This window comes from Fundulus heteroclitus, chromosome 4, assembly GCF_011125445.2.
Source record: "Fundulus heteroclitus isolate FHET01 chromosome 4, MU-UCD_Fhet_4.1, whole genome shotgun sequence".
Lineage (NCBI taxonomy): Eukaryota > Metazoa > Chordata > Actinopteri > Cyprinodontiformes > Fundulidae > Fundulus > Fundulus heteroclitus.
The window spans coordinates 16,102,971-16,109,231 of record NC_046364.1 but is presented as its reverse complement, the minus strand read 5'-3'; positions in this window follow the sequence as shown (position 1 = coordinate 16,109,231).

Genomic DNA, 6,261 nt, shown 5'->3' with positions numbered 1-6,261 from the left:
CAAACAAGAGCCGGTTCTGTCAACACCGATACAAACACACGCGGATCTGCTCACACTCGCCTCCTGGCTATGAGTACCCTTGCCCTGAGTGCTCCCTCGCTGCAGTCTCCACAGCGAGCAGCGAGGCTGTCTGAGTGCTTTATGTTTGCTGTAACACAGAGTCATGGCCAGCAGAGCCATTGATTTGTCAACAACATAGTGATACACGGTGGATGGATAATGGCCCATCTTGTACAGTCGCTGCATTTTTCTGGACGACCCAGAAGCATCTGTTGTTGTCTTCTGCTTTCTCTCCTTCCTCGCCCCTCCTTCTCCTCCTCTTCTCAGTCCTCCCTTCCACCCACCCACATCCTCGCACTTAGAAAACAATACGAGAAAAGCAATGTGTCTTGTTCAGCTGCTAAATAGCTGTCTGGTTTGTGTCTCCTGAGGTGTTCGCACATCAGTGGCTGGCCCATCTATCAGGCCCCGCGCGCGGCCCTCAAACCTGCAGGTATAAAGATGATAGATATAGCACCCTGCAAAAAGGGCAGGGAGAAAGATGAATGGATACGGAGAGAGACAGTTACAGATATCAAAATGGAGTGACTGAGGGGGAAAACGTAATGGAGTTAAAGAGAGAGAAAATTCTGAAAATGTAAAGATGAAAGAGACCGAGGCGCAGAACGAAAACACCCACAGCAGTGGCTGGCTGCTCTTTATTGACAACAACTAGTTAAAGTGGACTTCATCAAAAGAAACTTTTAATTGAAAATGTGAAATAAATGGCTCTGCGCTGTAACTTCCACATCTAAGAAGTAGGATTAGTTGTAAGAGAATAATTCCCTTTAATAAGCCAAAAAATCTAATAAAAGAATGTGACTGAAGTACAGATACCTGTCAATAACTTCTTGATTTTAGTTTGGTTATAGTGTACCCTCTAACGCCGACGTTAAAATACTTTAATTAAACATTAGATGTTTAGATATTTTTTCTGAGAGATTTTCAATGTAATAGAAGATTATTCTATTTTCCTCTTATCGATCATCTTTAACAGTGACGTCAATTAGTCTTAAGGATGTTGTATCTGTTCAAATGAGCTTCCGTTATTGTAAATCGAAGAATACAAGCACAGATGCATACGTGATGCTTGTTAATGGTAACATGTTTGTGATTTCTTTTGCTTTATTTAAAAAAAAAGGTTTTAACTTGTTTTAAAACTGGGTATTGAATTATTGGATATTTAGTAATTAATTGCAGTTGTAGTTCTTTTTTTATAGGGAAGTTTGACATTTTTGAATAGCTTGTACTTCGGTGCTGCATGATCAGGCCATCTATGTCCCCTTTGATGAAAACATTTAAATTAAATCCCTTTGGTATTTTGGAAAAAATGCCCTCAGTACTGTTACATATTCATACATTATATTATTTGATACTTGTATAATAACTGAAAACTGCTTGTATAACTCTATGTCTGGTACTAATGCAGTGCACCCTTTTTAGTGGGCTTTGCTCTTTTATCATATTTAAATGTTTCAAATCATCAAACGTAATCATCAGACAAAGACAGTTCTTAAATAATAATTTAATCTACGTGGTAAGGGGAAATAAACTATCCAAACCAACCTGGATACATGCAAATATAGTACATCACATGATTTGAAAACTGTACTATGTTTTTTTTTTTTTTTTGGTTTTCTTGGATATACAAATTTTATTCAAGAACAAAGTGTGATGGGGGAAAAAATTAGGCATACAGATGCTTTTTCATGCCACTGTAGATTCTTGCCTTCATGGATGAAAGCTGTTTATATTTCCAGAAGACTGAGTTGGTGCATATTTACGTAAAACCGCTATTTTCACTATTGGCTGACCCGCCATAGACTTTACGTAGACGATAGTTTCTGACTGTACGGCTAAATGTAAAGACAGTGAAAAAAGTCCTAAAAGTGGAGCCCAGTCGAGCAAATCCCTAGCTTGTAGTTCGCCAGAGAGAAATCAAGAAGGCCTTTACAAGCACCAATGCAGTGACAGATTCATAAAGAGGTGATACAAGTTATTCCAGACTCCCCTGTACACATTCCCCTTTTCCCTCCAGTGTTTGATTAAATAACACCCCTCCCTTATCTGAGCTGTCGCTGCATGAAGGGGCTATCTGCTGGGTGAGTGGCAGACGGCAGCCTGCTGCCTCTGATAGTGCTCCACTTTGGTTAGGTAAATAGAAACTTAACTGAACTGAAACAATTTAAACAGTCTAAACGTAAAGGGATTAAAACCGGTCAAACGGTGGCTGAGCACAGGGATGGTTCCCTACCTGGTGAGGAAAAAAAAAAAAGCGACGCACGCGAGGGGCTGCGCAAAGCATATGTTTCAAAAAGTAAACGGAAAGGCAGGAACGGCACGGAGAGAGTCGGAGCAGACAGAGGACACAGCTCCGGTTCCCGATGCCTTGGTGCTCTCTGACCTACAAAATCCTCGCCTACGCCTGCAAAATGTTGCATGCGAACATACAAATGGCAAGAGGCAGAAAAGGCACGATGGACCCGGGGACAAGTTTCCGGCTGGACGGCCTCACATCGCAGCAAGCCTCGCCACGCTCTGCCCAAGGGCCGTTCCCGACTGGGCAGTGGAGTGAGCGACCCCGCCTGACTCTAACGCTGTGTGGCAGGGGGACCTCAAGACAGATGCTGCCTGCCACTGGCATGGTGCTGAAGAAGAGATGGTATTCGGTCTGCTGCAGACGGCATATACGAAAAAGCAGAGGGGGGGGAGGGGGGGACAGAGAGAGAAACTGATTGCTTGAATGGCAAAGTTGGGGGAGGAATGACGGCGGCGGGGTGGCGAAGGTGGCGTTCGTGGGGGGGTGTGGCTGTAAAAGGGGAAATAAATCAAGTCAAAGCAATTTGTGGCAATGGCTGCTGCAGTGTCATTAGGAATCCTGTCACGCAGCAGCTCCTCGGAGCAGTCAGCAGGCGCAGGTTGACAGCAGGCCAAAGAGGAATTTTAATTTTTACTCCCCGTCTCACGACTCCCACCACACATACGTTTCCTAACCGGCGGCTGCCAATAGTGGCCTTCAAACTCATCCACCACCAGCAGCCTGTCCTCCATTAAGCCTCTCTGATATATTTTACTCGAAAATCAAACCGAACATATCTCCCACACAGCTTCTGGATCGATAATTGTCAAACATTGACAGGCAGCGTAATGTATTTCATGCATCGACGGATTATAAAACAACAGGCCCCTGGGCGGTGACATGAAAAAGCACCCCTTTGATTTGGAGAGGACAAAAGAACCCCACAGAAAAGAAAACAACCACAGAGATCAGTGCCACTCTGGTCAGATCCCAGCTGTCAGACCGCTTCACATATGAGTGTGTTTTTTTTTTAACATATTTAAAATATTTCTAGTCACAGAATTTGAATCACTTTCAAAAAAAAAAAAAAAATGTTTAGCGCTGTAATATTTTAGTAAATCTGCTTCTTTTCTGATTGATTTCCAGTTCAGTCCTTTATTAATATTCTCATTTTGTCATTTAATTTAAACAGTTTTATTGTAAGCCACATTTCTTGTGTTGTTCTGGGGGATTTATTTGAATTCCCATTCCCATTACATTACGTATTCCCAGTAGACTCAATAACGTTTGATAAGTTGGCAAATAAACTTGCTTGTAAACAGATACGTTGGAAACAAAATCTAGAAATGTGAACGACATAAAATTCAAGACAGTTTTTAGTCAGCGTTATATGGTGATAAGAAGATCACAAAGCAATATGGTTTCTGGTTACTGGTTTCATCTATCTTGTTATTATTCAGTAAGATTTATGAAGTGTCTTTTTCAGATGTATAAGACATGAGATGACTTCCTGTAACTGTATGATCACATCATGGGTTTTGTTTTCTAGGGTCAAAAGCTGATCATACAGCAGCCATTCCTTTGGCAGAAACTCACAGAAATACTGACCTCAGCCACAGTCGTGAAGATTCACTCGCTGCTTCATGGCAGCCGTAGATCCTCTTTCTAATGAATTTATACAATTCCGGTTTGATTGTTTCTGTGACGTTTCCAGCCTTTAATCTTATTTTTCGCTCCATCAGTTTATCCTAGTTTGTTCTTTTTCCTCGTAGGACTCGTCCATCCAGGATTCCCCACACAGTTTTCATGTCAATAATGCACTTTTTGACATGAAATGTGGAAAATGTACTTTTCTACATTTCATGTCAAAAAGTGCATTTTGGACATGAAATGTAGAAAATTTACTTTTTCACATGCACATTTCCAGTTATTTGTCAACTAGTTTTAATTTCAAACAGAAAATGAACTTTAAATATATATCTACAGTGGTTAGGCGTATACAGAACTTGCAGAAAAGCCCAAACTCATTGGATGGATGGATGGACCCGACAAACGGATGAATAGTGAGACGGATGGAGGGATGAATGGATAGGTAATGGACAAAAAGATGATAATGGAATGGATGGATGGAGAGACGCTGATTTGAAGTTCTTTTTGCCTCCTGAACAAAGTTGACTTCATGTAATTCAAGCAAAAGTCCCATAAAAGTCAATATGTGTTGGCAAAGTTGTCACCAAAACCAAAACAATTAAAAAAACTACATAATATATCAGAGAATGTAAAGGATGGACCTAAAATGAATTGTGTGGAGTCATTCAGCAAGGGATGATGCTATATGATGCATCTTAAAAGCAGTTAGCAGTACATAAGTGGTAAATGGAAAATAAAAAAAACAACAACATAGCAGATAAACTGAAACATTACTCATTAGAAAATAAACTTATACAGCATTACACGGGGAGATGCAACACAAACACACACAGATAAGTAATGTGCTTCCAGCGTCGCCAGCAGAAGACAAAGTGGTTATAATGCTGCCGGAGCAAAGCAGGGCAGAGTAATGCTGCACATTTCTTCTCTCAGCTGCCACTTTAATAAGCAGGCAAAATGGCCACTGCTGAATAATTAATGTGTGGCTCCATTAACATCATATTAGAATGCATTCTATCTCTAATTGATTTCCCCCCCCCCTCTCTCCTGTCTGTTTATTTATTTATTTATTCCGGTTGAAAACTTTTACTCCATCAGTAGACCACTCCGTGTCCGCAGCGCGGAGGGTGAAATATGGTTGCTGCTGTTTAAATGTCAGCTTTGTAATTACACATGGAGCCATGAGCTGGGGCAACCCCGCGGCCTGAGGGGCCTCTGATTTATGGTCGGGCACTGATCACACATCACCGCACAGACACATGCAGACAAAATGAATCCGAACCCTTTCCACTCACATTTCCCGACAACGGACCCAACTCATTTAACCGGCCTTCTTATCTTGCCGAACGAGTTGGTTAGGTTGCAGCTCACGAAAGCTGCGAAAACAAAATTAAGAACACAATAAAAGTACAAAAAAATAAATCAAAGTTTTTTTTTTTTTCATGATAGGTAGGTTTCTTTGAAGTTATCTTGTTATGAACGAAATAAGTAAAAAAAACCACAATCCATGCTAGGAAGGCGGGGAAATGTGAGCTAGAGCTTTTAAATTGATGACTCGAATCATTATATCACCTTTTTGAGTCACAGGAGTCGTGGGAGAATTAAAGCTATCAAACATATACGTAGCTGCTTTGACTTTAAAGTTTAACGTCTTGTTTTAAAAAGAAAACATCTATGTCGAGGGTCAAAATCAATTCGGGCCTTTTTTTGTTCTATTTTCTATCTACATTTTATTCCTACTTGCTTTTATTGTGTTTTAATTTGCTATATTTTAATCATGTAAAGCACTTTGCATTGTCCCAGTACTGAATTGTGCTATATAAATAAATTTGCCTTGCCTTGCCTTCACCACTAACACCCATTTCTTCTTCTCCTGCTTCCATTTTTGCTCTTAAATCAAACCATATTATTGTCCTCTGCAGTTTAATGTATTCATGAATTCTAGAGTAAAATAATTATCAAGGTATTTAAACTGTGCTTCCCCACCTTAAAGGGACAGACGCCTGCACTGAGTTACTTCAGCTGGGTTGCACTCAATGACCAAACAATCTTCCTTCGTGTCTTTCATCGTATATTTTCAGAGGGGAATCTAAAGGCACCTTCCTGTCCTCCAGTGTCACTTTTCAGGTACAAAAGCCTGAACAAGCTTTACAATTAAAACACAGAATCAGACCAGGAATAGACTAAGGGATACTCATGTTTGTTGTGCACTGTGGGCTGAATAAGCCAATTTTCATCAACCACATTTAAATCCAAACTAATTATGGTGACTC